Source organism: Dipodomys spectabilis, unplaced genomic scaffold (assembly GCF_019054845.1).
Source record: "Dipodomys spectabilis isolate Male_0828 unplaced genomic scaffold, ASM1905484v1 ptg000121l, whole genome shotgun sequence".
NCBI lineage: Eukaryota > Metazoa > Chordata > Mammalia > Rodentia > Heteromyidae > Dipodomys > Dipodomys spectabilis.
In genome coordinates, this window is record NW_024870798.1 from 1,703,955 (window position 1) to 1,720,893 (window position 16,939).

At 34.5% G+C, this 16,939-nt stretch overlaps 1 pseudogene; it reads right to left on the minus strand.

The window, feature by feature from the left end:
- Positions 1–11,296: 11,296 nt before the first annotated feature.
- Positions 11,297–11,393, minus strand: LOC122115615 (annotated as a pseudogene).
- Positions 11,394–16,939: the final 5,546 nt, after the last annotated feature.

The window sequence follows — 16,939 nt, forward strand, 5'->3', positions numbered from 1 at the left end:
CCCCAACAATTAATTTCTTTGGATCTATGTGAGATTTAAAGTAGTATTTCTTGGATAAATTTTGGTGCACTATTGTTTGGCAAATATTTAGAATTTCAATATGCTCCTGTAGGAGAGATCCCTTAATTAGTGTATAGTAACCTTCTTTATCTCTTCTCAATAATTTTAATTTGAAGTCTTTTTATCTGATATTAGGATTGCAACTCATGCCTGTTCATGGGGTCCGTTTGCTTGGTAGATTTTGTTCCAGCCTTTCACTTTCAAAATGTGTTTTTTTGGAGGGGCAAGTTGTGATTCCTGAAGGTAGCAGATAGAACAATCTTGCATTTTAAACAAACTAGACAGTCTATGTCGCTTAATTGGAGAGTTACATCCGTTAATATTGAGAGATAGGACTGAAAGTTATTTGGGTGTTCCTGTCATTTTATCCACCTTCTTGGGAGCTATGCCTACTGGGTTCTTCCTATGGTACTTGGATTCGGTTTGCGTGTGGTTTCTTGGCCTTTACTGTGGTCTTGTTGGTTTTCTATGTGTAGGACATCTTTAAGTATCTTTTGTAGAGCTGATTTGGTGGAGATATATTGTTTGTTTTTCTTTACTATGGAAGATTTTTATTTTACCTTCAGTTATGAAGGAGAATTTAGCTGGGTACACTATTCTTGGTTGATAGTTGTTTGTCTTTAGGGCATGGCATACATCATTCAAGGCTCTTCTTGCTTTAATTGTCTCTGTTGAGAAATCTGAGGTGATTCTAATTGGTTTTCCTTTATAGGTGAGTGATCTTTTCTCCTTCACAGCTTTAAGGATCTTTTCCTTGGTCTGAATTGATCCTGTGTGGATTATAATGTGACGATGGGATGTCCTGTTCTTGTCTGGTCTATTTGGAATTCTAAAAGCTTCGTGTATCTGAATATGCCTATCTTCTTGCGTGTTGGGAAGTTCTCTGTTGGGATCTTGTTAAACAAATTTTCTAGACCATTAACTTCTGTCTCTATGTGCTCCTATACACCCATTTCCCTCAGATAAAGCCTTCTGATAGTGTCTTCCAAGTGTTGAATAGATCTATCATATTTCTTGAATTTGTCTTTGATAGTTGTATGTTCTTTCTCTATAATGCCTAGGCTGTCTTCAATGCCGGAGATTCAATCTTCTGCATGGTCTAACCTACTGTCAAGATTTTCTACTTTATTTTTCATTTCTTTTCCTTCTAATTGATCAGCTTTTATGGCTTCAGATTCTTTGTTGGAGCTTTGTTTTAGATCTTGTATGAAATTCTTTACTTCCTTAATTTGGTGTTCAGTGTTTATTCCCAAAGCACTTAGTTGATGGGTTATGGTTTCCTTGGACTCCCATTCCTTCTATTGGGCTCCATTCAGCATTCCCTTTGTGGGCTCTCTGGCTCCTTTCAGGTGTCTGTTTATTGATTCCATGAATGCCTCTATTGATCTTTGTCTATGCTCATCCTGTTCTTGCAATTCTTGTATTACTCTTTGATTAGATTTCTCACCTTCATGCAACTTTTGTAGTTCTCTTTGACTGATATCAGCCAATACTTTCATTTCTCTTTGAGAGCTCCCATCTTGCTCACACAATTCCAGTATCAATCTTTGAGTAGATTCCTCAAGCCCATGAGATTCCTGTTTTGATCTTTGGTTTGCCTCCTTTCTCTCCCTATCACGCTCACACTGAGTCCTTTGCAAGGTTTCAATCTTTTCATTCACCATGTTTACAGGAGTGTTTATAGAGATTTTTGGGAACTCTCCTCTGGATTATTCATTATCTGTTCTGTCACCTGATTATTTGAGTGGGCATTGAGATACCCTGACTTGCCATTTTCCTTGTGTTTTTCTTGCTTGTTCTTCCCATTTGGGATGAAAGTAATGCCAGTTTTGTGCTAGAACACCATTTTAAGGCAAGCATCAACCAAAGTCCTGTAATTGCATAGTCAAAAGTCTGCAAATACAATCTAGTTCAAGAGATAAAGTCTATTCAACATTAAAGAACTATGTATTAATGGGCTAAGAACAGCAAAGAAGAATTTGACAAACCAGAAATTATTTTGTTTAGGGAGAAAGGTGGGGAAAAATAGGTTTAGAAGGATGTGGAAAGGTAAAAGGAGAGTGAAATTAACCAAGTCCTAATCTCACAGAGGGAAATGGATTGGAAAGAATGATAGAAAAGAGAGAAAAAAAATTAAAAAAGACAAAAAAATGAAAAGACAAATATTTAAAGGTAAAAAGTGAAACTCTTAAAAGTAATGAAAATTTAAAGAAGTAATATTGAGAGGTGAATGGGGATAGGATGATAGGAGGGGAGGGGTAGAAAGGAGACCTGAAAAACTAAAAAATAAAAATACTTCCAATATTGTATAGGTGTAAATAAATAATACTGCTATTAAGGAATTTAATCCTAACTGGTATTGAATTGAGTAATACATTTTTGGATTAAGTATGTACACAATGGGGGATAAAGTCTTATAATCAATGACAGGTATATATGAGGATGAGCAGAACAACAAATAATTCAAGGAGATCAGCACGGGAGTTTTTACCTTCTCCGTTTCCAACCTGGGCCGGTTCACCCCTCCTTAGGCAACCTGGTGTTCTCCCGCTCCCAGGAGGTCACCATATTGATGCCAAACTTAGTGCGCACACCCAATCTGCATAGCGCACTGCAGCCCAGAACTCCTGGACTCAAGCGTTCCTCTGGGCTCAGCCTTCTGAGTAGCTGGGATTACAGGTGCGCACCACCACGCCCGGCAAATAATTCATGCAAAAACAACAAAAGATGACAAAGTAAAAAGAATGACAAAGAAGGAACAAAAAAGACCAAAAAGTCAGTAAATACTTTTTTAAAAAAAACCACACACACACATTTTCACCTAAAATAACAGTTATAAGAGTAAGAAAAAAAAGATTAAAGAAATAAAAGTCAAAATTAGGAACAACTCAACACATACATTCAAAAGAAACAAAACAACCGAAGAGAACAAAAATTAACTCAGTACTCAAGAACCTGCAGGAAATGCAAAGATTTTTTTTTAAAAAATAGCTATGATAAGCTTCTGAAAATCCTGACTACATGGGAGTCTACAGTTGTGAGGATAGTGGTTAAAGCTCACACTGGTCAGAATGATCTGTTCACAATGCCGGGCACCTATTATTCTAAATTCCAGGAAGAATAACATGAAGTAGACTGAGCCCACGATCATACACAAGTAGGAAGCGAGATTCTATCTGAAAGTTAATCGGGATAATTTAGGGTTGGGGCATGCCAAAGTGGTAAGAACATCCATTTACGAGACACAAGACACTCAATTCAAATTCTAATATTATGGGTATTAAAGAAAAAAAGCTATGACATTAAATAATGGGAATAATTGCAAGATTTGAATATTTGAGTGGAGAAAAATCCATGAGAGAGAGTTTACCCATGTTGCAATGTTTTCTACTTAAGTGATAATATTATGAGGTACTCCAGACATAACAGAGTTACCTTGCAAATGAGCATGGATGTGCATTTGGGTGAAGGAAATACTCTTCACAAGTGTAAATTAAATACTTTTTTGGGGTAGATTTTAGTTCTTGAACTAAGAGCCTGGGTGATATCTCTGAGTCTTTTCTCTCAAGGCTATCACTCTACTACTTTGAGCCACAGTTCCAATTCTGATTTTCTGTTGGTTGTTTGGAGATAAGAGGTTCATGGACTTTCCTGCCCAGGATAGCTTCAAACCATGATCATCAGATCTCAGCCTCCTGATTAGCCAGGATTCCATACCTGAGCCGTCCATGTTTTTAATAATTTAGTAAATTCTACAGTTACAGAAGTTATAATTTATCATTATAACTTTTATATGTGTATATTTATATCAATGCATACATATTGAAATATTTTAACATATTTTTGTATCTACAGTACATTTATGAAATCATCCTTCATTATAAAATAACATGGAAACAAGTTTAATGCGGAGCAAAGCAAAGGGAATTGTCACGTTTCTTGTTGTTAAATGAAATATGAATTGTGAGAATCAGTTTCAGAAAACAATTTAACAAAATGGATAATGGCTTTAATTCCAATCCCTTTATTTGCCCATATTGTACATCCTCACACATGAGTGTCAAAGTCAAACCACATTTTTTTGCCTTTGTATTTAAATCACATGTTATAATTTAGTGGATAGGTGAAGTAATGAAATAAAGATTAAAATAATAGTAAGTGAGGCTATGAGTTAGAGCTGAAAATTATTTTAAATATGATAATAGCTAATTAATTCCATATCTCTTACTTTTACTCTATTATCATATCAATCATTCCCACATTAGGAAAGTACATAGAAGGTTCTTACTAAATCATGTGTAAAATTATGAAAAAAATGTATTAAAAGAATATGGGCACATCAGGGCTGTGAAAGTGGCTCAGTAGTAGAGCTCTTGCCTTGCATGCATTAGGCCCTGGGTTTGATTCCTCAGCACCACATAAGCAAAAAGAAGAAACTGGAAGTGGCTCTGTGGTTCCAGTGGTAGATCATTAGCCTTGAGCAGAAAAGCTGAGGTACAGAGCCCAGGCCCAGAGTTCAGGCCCCTTGACTGGACAAAAAAAAAACAACGAAGAATATGGGCACAGTGTGGTTTTAGCTGATTGTAGGGGGTAGTGTGTTTTTGAGGTCTTGAAAAACATTGTGATGGAGATGATGGAAGGGATGTGCTTATTCTGGAAAATTGGCTAGAGGATTGCTCCCAGAAAAATAGTGGTGAATTCTTCCAAAATTTACAGTAAAATCACTCTCACAATCACGTTCTCTACTGCACTATTAACCATAGAGAACTTATGGAAACAGCTCAGAAACCCTTTAGCGGAGGGATAGTTGGAGAAAGTGTTGCACATATACACAATTGGATTTCACCCATCCACTATAAAGACTGTTACAGCAGTTGCAAAGAAATGGATAGATCTAAAATTATTTTAAATAAACGAGGTCAGAGCCAGACACACAAAGGATGCTTATTTGGAAGCCAGAATTTTATGCAAGTTAAACAACAATATTAATCAAAGCATGATATTTGCAGAGGAGTATTTGAAAGGTATAATTTCTTATAAAATTGAACTTTTAATGCAACAAAATGAATACCAGGAAAATATCACTTGGAAAATGTGAGGGGAAGTCAAAGGGAAGGAATAAAGGGACTTCTGGAAGTAGAGAGTGAAGCCATAATATTCAATGCAGATAGTATAAAACTAGAAAAAATGAAAGTGGAGTGAGGTTTGGAAGGATGTGAGAAAGTTATGTAAAGATCCATTGTTCTTATAAACTGATTCGTTGAATGGAAAACCTTTCGTACAACTATTTAATAAAAATATAATTAAAAACAATGGAGACATCTGATCTTACACCATGAGTCAATATGATAATTTCCTTCTCAGAAATTTTCTTTGCAGGTATTATCCTCATAATGACAAAAATGTGAACAACCCAATGAAAGTCAATACATCTCTTTGCATATCCTAAATAGACACAATATAAAAATCACAGTAAAAATATTAGAATATATCACATGATAAAATAACAGGTACAAAGTATCAAACTCTGATTGTTTTTCCAAGTACTTTACTTTTGATATCTAATTTAATCCTTACAATAATCCCATAAAGTGGAACTACTTCTATTTTTAATTCTAAGATGATGATATTTAACTCTTCAGAGTTGGAATTACTAGTACAACATTGCACACATAGTAAGTGTTAGCCTGCGGTCCATTCCCACCATATCAAATAACCTCATTCTATTTTATAACTAAATACCAGCACTCAGGCTACTAATTCTAGGAAAATTTCCCAAAATTATTGTGCACACTCTAATAATATTTCACATTATCTTTCTTAGAAAATAGGTAATTAAGCCGGACACCAGTGGCTCATACCTATAATGCTAGCTACTCAGGAGGCTGAGATCTGAGGATTGAGGTTCAAAGCCGGCTCGGGCAGGACAGACTGTGAGACTCTTATCTCTAATAAACCACTAGTAAGCTGGAAGTGGCACTGTGGTCCAAGTGGTAGAGTGCTCGCCTTGAGTGGAAGAGTGCAGGGACAGTACCCAAGCCGAGAGTTCAAGCCCCATGACCAACAACAACAACAAAAAAGAAAATAAGTAACTGTAATATGAAAATTCCAAGTTCATAATCAATTTATACCTCTCTGGTGAAAGGAACTGCTAAACTATAACATTCTTGGTTTCTAGCTCAAAATAGTAGAAATCATATTTTATTCCTTCACTCTACACTGCACTGCCTGGGGACACCATCTCTTACCCCATTCTTACTGAAAGAATGACCTGCCCAATTCCTGATGAAAACAGACTGCAGGTCTTTTGGAGCAATCGTTTCCACATTGTAGCTCACCTAAATTGTTTACCATTAGAAGTATTTTCATTGTTTTTTATACCCAACATTTTGAGAGAAATGTACTACTTTAAAATGTTATTAAAATAAGACTGATATAAAAATCACTTTTGACTCCAGATAAATATTTTACCCTTCATATACCCAAAAATGCAGTCTGACCTATCATTAATGTTAGGAACGAGAGGGTGAAAATCATAGACACCAAGACCTAAGTATGAATTTAAGACTCTCCAACTTGTGAATACAATTGGTTTAAAAAGACATCAATACTACTGCATTTTTAAATTCCCTATGATCATGATAATGATTCCCTATGATAATGATAATGATAAACTATTAACACTTAAAAATAACTCATTTTCTTGCGAGTAGGACACAAAACACAAAGTTAAGCCTAATCATTTTAAAAGAACATTATTTATACTAAAAGTTCATTCATAACTAAAGAGAGTCTACAACTAACTGAAGTACAGAGACACAAAGGAAATAATTTAAGTGCATCATGTACATTCAATGGACTGTTAATAGGAAACAAAGTTATACCAATAATTAGCTTACCCAATTCACTTACGTTCTTTTATTCTATTCCATTTACTTTCATAAAAACTGGGTTTTCATAAAATGATGCATAAAAAAGCCTATATACCCACTTACATTTACAGATCTTAACAATTTTTATTTCAGAAATTTTATCTCTATAGTCAACGAACTGATATAAAACTAAAATATTCAAAGGATTTTCAGAAATTGCAAGACTTGCTCTGGGATGTTATGTAAGCCTTATTTGTTAAAATTGCCATAGTTACTCCCACAAAAGAGCCATTAGTAAAGATCCCTGTGCATGTACAAAATACTTTCAAATACGTCCACAATCTGGACATGACACATGCTTTTTGTTTGTTCATTTTTGAAAGGAATATCTAACAAGCATATCCACAATACTTACTTTCAATCAATAAGATGGGATATTCAAACGTAATATGGGTTTGATTATCTCTTAGTGAGAATAGATATGATCTTGCAAAGAAAGAGATTTTCAATAGAAATCCGGAAAGAGTTTATCCAATTTCTGTTTTACAGGAATAACCAGAGAGTAATATCTGTTTGGTAAAGTCGGTCCAAATCATTCCATGAGTGTATCTTAAAAGTATAACCAATTTAAGCCGGGCGCTGGTGGCTCACGCCTGTAATCCTAGCTACTCAGGAGGCTGAGATCTGAGGATCACGGTTCAAAGCCAGCCCGGGCAGGAGAGACCATGAGACTCCTATCTCCAAAAAACCACAAGAAAACCGGAAGTGGCGCTGTAGCTCAAGTGGTAGAGCGCTCGCCTTGAGCTGAAAAGCTGAAGGACAGCGCCCAGGCCCAGATTTCAAGCCGCATGGCCGACCAAAAAAAAAAAAAAAAAAAGTATAACCAATTTAAGAGGTCAAATATATATTTTGTACTGACAATGATTTTACAGCAATAACTTACTACCTAATTATGTCTGTATCTTCTTACCTAACATACAATAAGAGCTGAAAGCAGTCTCTTTATCTAACTTAAGGTTGTAAATGCTTTGATTATGATGACGTTATTATTAGACAAATAGTATGTACAGACCGGTGGTTCCACTGAAATGACATGACAGAAGACTGATAAATAAAAACATTGCAACACAGTTAGCTCTTTTCAGCCTCACCCTGTCCACATTGGCAAGCAACATTGCAACAGCACACACACACACATATACACATACACACATGTTCACACATGTATACACACATATACATGCATGCTAAATTCAGGGTTTATTGTACAAAAAAGTTCAAATAAAATATTAGTGATTAGGACAAATGATAATATGCCTTATTGCAAAATAATACATAAACCATCACCACGCATGTTACATTTTATCTGCCTCTCCACATGTGACCACTTAATTTATTTTTAATTAATTAATTGCCTTATTAATTAATTCGTTTGTTTGGTGCAAATACTAGGGCTTGAAATCAGGACCTGGCTTTGTCCCAGTATTTATTTTTTGTTTCAGTTTTCTCAAGGCTAGCATTTTACTGCTTGTACCACAGTTTCATTTCTAGCTTTTGCTGGTTACCTTCAAATCAGAATCTAATGGACTTTTTATTCCTTGGTCTGCTTTCAAACCACAATCCTCACATTTCATCTTTCTGATTAATTACTACTAAAGACATAAGCCATGAGTGTGGCTTCTACTTTTTCCTCTATAGGTATCTAATGCACATATTTAGATATTAATTTAAAAATGAGAAGCAAGGTGTACAGTGATGATACTGTCCTGTCAGAAATACAAGTTAGTAATGTAAATTTATTCTTAAGACCATACACAAAAAATACCATGATATAGTGTAAGAGAACTCACTATTGAACATATGAGCGTTAAGAGTTTTCTAATAGATCCATTATATATTGGTACCAAACATTAGAAAAATACATGAGGCATTGGTAAAATAGAAGTCCTTTGCATGACTACATACATTCCTTGTTTTTTTAAAAGACATTTGCTTTCATCTAAAAAGTAGGCCTGTCTTTCGTCTTCATGTGATATTGATGATTGAAAGTGAGGAAGTCAAAATGTATTAGTAGTCCTTAACTATCAATTCACATTTTTTTCTTGGAGAATATAATGATCAAATCAGTAGTTCAGAATCAGCAAGCAATAGTTCAGAATCATGCTTCCAGTGCAAGTGAATCATGAGTAAGAAATCCTCAATGCCAGTTTCCACAAAGTTTTGTCACAGATACCATCTCCCTTCCTTCTCTAGCTGCTTTACTACCCTCCTATTCCTTCATTGTACAGGAAAAGCATGATTCAACTGATTTCAGTCAGATCTGTTACTAGAATTATCAAGGATTTAGTTGATTTTCTGTAATTTGATCAAAGTTATGTCTCTTTATGTAGGCTACTAAAAATGTATTTACTAATTTCAAGTAAATACATGAATTCTATTTCCATCTTTTTTAAAAAATAAAATTTTGTTTGCTCTATAAATTGATCAGAGGCATAGATTTTGTGGCTAGCTAGGTCACTGCACATCTGTCTCTCTCTCTCTCCCTTTCTTGGTTCTCATGGATAATATGATTGCTCCATAATTATCCTAATTTATTTTGCTTTTATATTTTTGGTTGTATCATTTCACTTTTTGCTTTGCCATTTCCCAAATCATTTATATAGAGGGCATTAGATCCTATTTTCTCATTCCTAGAAAAAGTTGCACATGAAGACATCACTGGTCCTCATTTTCAGTGTGTATGTTTGAATACGGAGGAACATCTTTCCTCTGCTCTCCATAAATTCCCTACGAATAGTAAAATTGGAAAAACAGAAAACAAATAATGGTGAATAAACAGATGCAGAAAATTCACCGAATATTTCTGACCAGTTCAAACAATATGAACTATTAGGGAAATACATGGACACCTCATTCCCACTGGAACTCAAAGTCTCTGGTTAGACAATACTTAGGAATATGAGGAACAACATGAAAAAGTAAGGAATGGTATCAACTGCAAGAAAAAAATGGAGAAGGATCCAAGCAATTTTCTTCATTGGGCTGCCGAAAATATTCAGCTTACTACAGTGTGGAGACTTCTTTCCCAAAAGGCCACTCATGTGAATAGTAGGGATGACGATGTGTATACCCCTCTTCATCGAGAAGCCTACAGTGGACACTTAGGCATTGTCAGTGAGTTGGTGTCTCAAGAGGCACATGCAATAACTGTAGATGACTGGACATCCCTGCATAGTGCATATACGTGGAATAATACCAGAGTGGCTTCTTTCCTACTTCATCATGATACAGATACCAATGCCCAAACTAAAGGCCTCTTGACACCCTCACATCTTGCTGCTGAGAATTGAGATAGCAAAGATACACTGGATCTCCTTCTTTTGAACCATTATATAAAACCAGGCCTGAAGAACAACATAGAAGAAACTGCATTTGATATTGCCAAAAGGATAAGTATGTATCATTACCTCTATGAAGTTGTGGAAGGCTGCACAAATTGTTCACCTAAGTCCTAATAGCAATATCTTTTTTTATTTTTTGGTCGGTCATGGGGCTTGAACTCTGGGCCTGGGAGCTATCCCTGTGCTTTTCAGCTCAAGATGAGTGCTCTACCACTTGAGCCAGAGCTCCACTTCCAGTTTTCTAGTGGATTATTGGAGATAAGAGTACCACAGACTTTCCTTCCCAGGCTGGCTTTGAACCGTGATCCTCGGATCTCAGCCTCCTGTGTAGCTAGGGTTTATAAGCATGAGCCACCAGTCCCTGGCAACACCAATATTTTACCATAAAAATTCATGGATTCCGCAGAATTCTTCCAAGTGAATTGCCTGCATTGGATGTCAAAATGTATTCAATAGTTTTTGTATACATGTACAGTGATTTCTTTGGGGTTTGTGATTTTTTAATCAGAAATAATTTTAACTTACCTGTTGAAATGAGTAGTACAGAAGATAAAATATTTCTGGTGCTTGCATGAAAATGTATATTTTAAAATATTCTATATTCTATTTTTGCATAATGTTCATAATTTATTTTATTTTCTCCTAGATATACTTTGAATTCTACATTATTTTATAATATATAGGTTCATTAACATGTCCTTTCCGATTGAATTCCATATAGAAACAGTTTTATTCCTTTTTTTTCTAGGTCTTAATATTATTTTTCTTTGGGATAAAATGACAATGTTGTCTAATTTGAAAATTTTTGTAAAGTTTATGTTATGTAAACGCCTATCTGAGGTGAAGATTTAATACACTGATGTCAAACTAAATTTAATTATATGAATTGTGTGTATTTTTATACTTGTAATTTTGTAATCAACTTTTTAATAACTGTTTTTCATTTCTTGCATCTGAAGAATGAAAAATATGGAATACTTCTCAAATTTTCATATTATCCTTGTGCAAGTGCCATGTTAATATCTGTATTATAATTTGAGTATACATGCTGCTGAAGCATGTAGTATCCTCTAAATTATGTAGTTAATGAAGCAATCTTTATACAGGCTTATACCTATGGGTGCCTACTTCTAACAAGGAAACCTTATTGTTCCTAACAATGCTATCGATCTTATTTCCCTAAAATTCTGTGAATAGTGGAAAAAATTATATTGAACAGTTGATTACTCACATTTGCAAATTTTTTTGTGAATGACTATCTTAAGTCTTTTGATTTGGAATTTGATCATACTCTCAATTATTTATAGATAGGTCCAAAAGTGATGGCTTTTTCAAGTATTTATTTATCCAACTGAATTAGCTTTGTGGACCTAATGGATTCAAAGTAAGCGTTGCTTGAGAGCTACTTCTAAACTTCTTCAGCTGACATTTTCCCAAATGAGGTGTTACTGGCACAAATGTCTACCTGAGCCTTTACCCTTTTTCCATATGGGAACAGACCAACCAGAACATCTTACCCTGACAGCATAGATTGTCTTACTGGAACAAAACTAATCTTGGTTACAAGGGATCATAGAGAGATGAACAGTTCAAACAGAACTGTTCAGACTAGAAGGTATTCTATCAAAATATAATTGTTTATTATACCTTCCATTTCAAAAGTAGCTAAAGCCAAGAAGGTGAAAAAATTGTTTATATGCATGATTACTTAATGTCCTGGCCTGTCTACCATCCAACCAGGCAGGAACTTACACTACTGCCTTTTTATCACCAAATATTTTCAGAAGTCCATATATTTCTCCTCATTATTAGGCATTAAATTGATAATGTTTTAATCACAGTGTTTCCTATTGCCTCCATGCTGTAAATCTACAAATGGTAAAGTTTTAGGTCTAATTCTATCAAACACTGAGGTAGAGATAATGGAATAATACTTTAAAACAAAGTTGCCTTTGATACAGTAACTACAACAGAACAATGCAAAACATGTGTCTTTTAATTATATTATATATAGTTATATATTTTATATTTATATGTGCTGATTTTATATTTCACACAGTGAAACTTACTGGAATTAGTTGATAATTGGACAAATAAATTGATATTTATTCCAATAAATAGATTTGGAATATAAATAATTAGGTTTAAAATATATATTAAACTATAAAAAGTATCAATGCAATGTTTTTAGTATAAACTTGTGATACATTGTAACTGTTCTTGGTCTTCTGAATCCACATGGTAAAAAACAATGTTTTCCTCTAATCTATAACGGATTTTACTCTGCTCCTCTGTTTACTGTTTTAACTCTCTTGTCCCAGGTTGTTTTTCTCCATATTTCTGAATCATTCCTACTGATTATGCCCAAATTTTGCTAAGATGTCTAAAAAATATTATTCTTCTGCATTAACCATGGGTCCTAGGATCCCAGGTCCCAGTTGCCTGCATCATCAGATAATAGGGGCAAGACTTCCCAACAAGGCCCATGCAACATGTCCACACAAAGTAATTGAATACCCATCTCAATTTCTCATTTCCTACATTTCAGGGCCCCAGTTCCTTGAGATGCAGGAATTAGCAGTAAGCAATTGTGAAATGCAAGGCAACTTAAAATGAAGGATGAGATCACAAAATTTGAGAGAAAGTACTGTAATTCAAACATTCAACTTACAGATGACCAGCCCATATGAGTTAACAAGTTCACAAAATTACATAAGATTATTTTTAATACCCCACCCCTATGATTAATGAAAGATTTTATTCCAACATAAATTGGCCAAAAAATAGTTCCTGGAAGGATTGATCCATAATTGATCTACCAAAGCCCAGAAAGCTTGACTTAGAGGTCAAATGTAATTCAGAAAAAACATTTGAAGCACTTCAAAAAAAACATTTGAAGTGCTTCAAAACACTGGGACTTCAGTACAACATGGTTCTGTCGTATAAAAATGTCACTCTCAAACCAATGATAATCTACATTGAATCTCCTAAAAGTGTATTCCTTTTCAAATAACCTTTTCAAAATCACATTCGCCAAAATAACATTTGACAAGTTGATGATACTTAGTGACATTACAAGCTTTTCAAGTGTAGGGAGCAAGTTACAATAGAGTTGAATTATTTACACAACACTAATGCAAAACACGTTCCATCTTTCATTGAAGTGTAGAAATAGTACCACCCACAATTTGTGTTTTTCAGTAAGGGCCTTCCAGAAATGTGAAATGTGATTTCTGATTTCTTTGGGATTTTCCCCTATGGTTTATCCCTGCTGTATTTCATTTTGTATTGTGTATATATTTACCTTAATTAGCAAAGGGAAGAGGAAAAGCATAATGGTGAGACAAAGGACAAAAGGAAAACCAATGCAATAGCAATACTCACAAGACAATATGTTGGAAACGTACATTACAACTTGTGAGGGGTGAAGGGGTGAAGGAAAACTGTGAGAAAAATGAGGGAGTATTAACAAGTTTGAAAAGTTATGATTTAATTCCGTACAATTACTGTAACACCTCTGTACATCACTTTGATAATAAAATTGAAAAAAATAAGCTGCGTAAAATATACTTTCACTGTGTTGGCACAGTAAATAATATTCTTTATGTAGTAATATTTTAAAAATCAATACTATTTGGCATCTAATTTGAATTAATTACCCCTTCTTTATCAGAGGGTCATCAACTTGAATGTTATCCAACTAGAAAATATTTTCACAATATAATTGCCAAATTTTTCAAAAAAGAATAAATTTAGTACTTTCTCATTCTAAAACAGAAAACAGTTTAATGCTATGGAAACCCATAACTTTTAAAAGTAAGTAAGTTGTTAAGAGGACAGAATATATGTGTTCTTCAAAATTCGTATGACTAATAACTACTCATTTTTAAATTCGCAACATTCCTGAGAGATTCAAAACAGTACCTGTTTGCTTGTTATGTAATTCTGCAATAGATGCATTTTCTAATGGGGTGTTACAGATTGAGAAGTCAACAGAAAAATAGCCACATTCTGGTAGAGGATAAGACTATGAAGCATGTGTAATAATTAATTCAAGAGTAAACAATTGTTTATCAGAGTAAGCTATTATTTCTATGACCATCAATCCCAAGATTTATGCGATAAAGTCATCCTAGCTCAAAAGTTTCCAACTTGTAAGGGGCACCTTAAAATTCCTTAATTCACATCATGAATACCTTATCTCTATTTTGAAAAAATACTACACCTCTGCTAATGTGAGGCCCTCCTTGTTCTGAAAAGAACACCACAATAAACTGAACTGCATCATTTTTCCTCCACTGGTATTCTTGAGATCAGAACACATGCAAATATTATTTATATTTACAGTTTTTTAACTATCATAGATATACAGGATGCAAAGATAGGAAAATTATGGTTCAAAGCCCACCCAGGCAGGAAGGTTTCTTAGAATCTTATCTCCAGAAAACTCCACAAAAGCCAGACTCAAGTGGCACTGAGGTTGAAGTGGTAAGGCACGAGCCTTGAGTATAAACAGGCTCAGAGACACTGCCCAGGCTAGCATTTTTCTCCATGTATACAGAGGCACGTAAATAAGGAAATGGCTTCCTGTATTACATATAGGTAGAAGAAAGTAGATGTCACACAATTACTCTGTTCATACCATATTAAAGCAAACCCTTAAAATATTGGTTTTTCTAAATTTATAAATTAATGTCATCCATTTGTTGGCAACTCTTTCTAGATTATTCACATTAACATGGTATACATGAACTGGGTGAATTATCTATTAACTATGTTCTAATTATAACTCTCTTGAAAGAATATCTAGGCAAATAGAATGCCAGAATCATTTGTGAATTTTTCACTTAATCTCTCTACTTAAAAAGAATTTTGTAGTATCCTATAGAATATGAAATTACAAACAAAACCAAAAAATATATTTTAAATGTAAATTCTAATTTAACAAGGTCTACAAAGTCCTACATTAGGCGTATGTTACTATTTCTCCAGACTTAAGCTTTTGTAATCCTTCAACATTTATTTGGAATCCAACAGAATGAGGCTTTCTTACTTTTGCAAATTTTTGGATGGGAATCATGAGCTATTTTGCATCTAGGAATGTTCTGTAATGATGAGAACATTTAAAACACAAGTGAGGATATATATGATTTGCATTCATTAGGAACCTTGACCTCTCAAAACATAATGACACAATTAGCCCAAACTTCCAACTCTATATTCCTTTCTTTTTGTTTGGTTGGTTTTACTGAGACAAAATTATTCACGTGGTCCAGGGAAGGTATCCTCATGTAATTCCACTCTTTAATCTCCTGTCTGAGTGCAAGAATTCCAGACTTGTAGCACATTGCCCTGTCATAGTTTGTTTATTTAATCTATAACAGACTAGCAATTCTGAACTTCTCCTATGATCTTATCCATTAGACTGACTGCTCAGACTGTTTATGTACTATTTTCAAAGATGTTTTAACATTTGACAAAGGATATGAACATTTTCAGATGCATCTGCAGGGTTCCCTGATTCATTCCTCCATGGATCTTATCCCATTGGTCCGTCCCAATGTAATATTCTCAACTTCTGGGGAAAAGTTCAGTTGAGGGCTTGCTAATATTAAAAATTATCACTTGATTCTAATCTTACTCAAGACCGATTTCCTATTGTTTTCTACGTATTCTGAGTGTTGTTTCATTTGTGTATTTTTGTGTGCACCTATAAGTGCCTCTGTGTGTATGTGTATGTTTGTACGTATGTATGCAAAAACCTAAAGCTGTTATTCAGCAATCTTGCTCGTGAGTGGTATTCCAGCTTTTGCCTAGTTAATTATAGGTAGTGTCGCAAAGCCTATACTGTCCAAGCTGGATGCAAATTGAAATTCCCAGACTCCTTTACATTCTTAGGTTTTATTTTTCCAGGAGTATCAACTTTTAAACTTCAAACACTTTTGTGAGTGTAAAGTCTAACCTGTAGCCCAGATTTTTAACTTGAGAATTCATGTAAAGATAGATAAACATATACATTACATATCCTGAGTGTACACTGTTAGAAATGTGATCATAAACTCAGTTGTTTTGAGATCTGAGGATTGGGTTTAAAGCCAGCATGGGTAGGAAAGTCCTGGAGACTCATTTCTCCAATAATTACCAGAAAACTGGAAGTGGTACTGTGGTTCAAGTGGAAGAGCACTATCCTTGAGCTGCATTTCGGAGGGACAGCAACCTGGCCCATATTTCAAGTGCCACGAACAAAAAAAAAAAGAATATAAGAAAAGGAAAGAAAAAGAAATGTGATCTTAGCCACCATGTTCATTGCTAGTATAATTCCTGTTCTCCTAAGAAGGACTCTTTTTTTCCAATTAAATCTATTCTCCCATATCTGACTTGCGTTGGAAAACGAATCATTCTTCCATTTTCCTTTTTGCACATTTAGGTGATTAGCAAGCGTGATTTAGAAAAGGAGTGGCCTCATGCTTCATGTTCCACTTAGCAATAATGCTTTCTCTATATCACTCCCATAAATCTACATACTGGACTTGGCTTTATTGTTTCAATGTTATCGTTATCTTATTTGTAGAGTCTTCTATACTGTAGTGAACACTTATACATAAA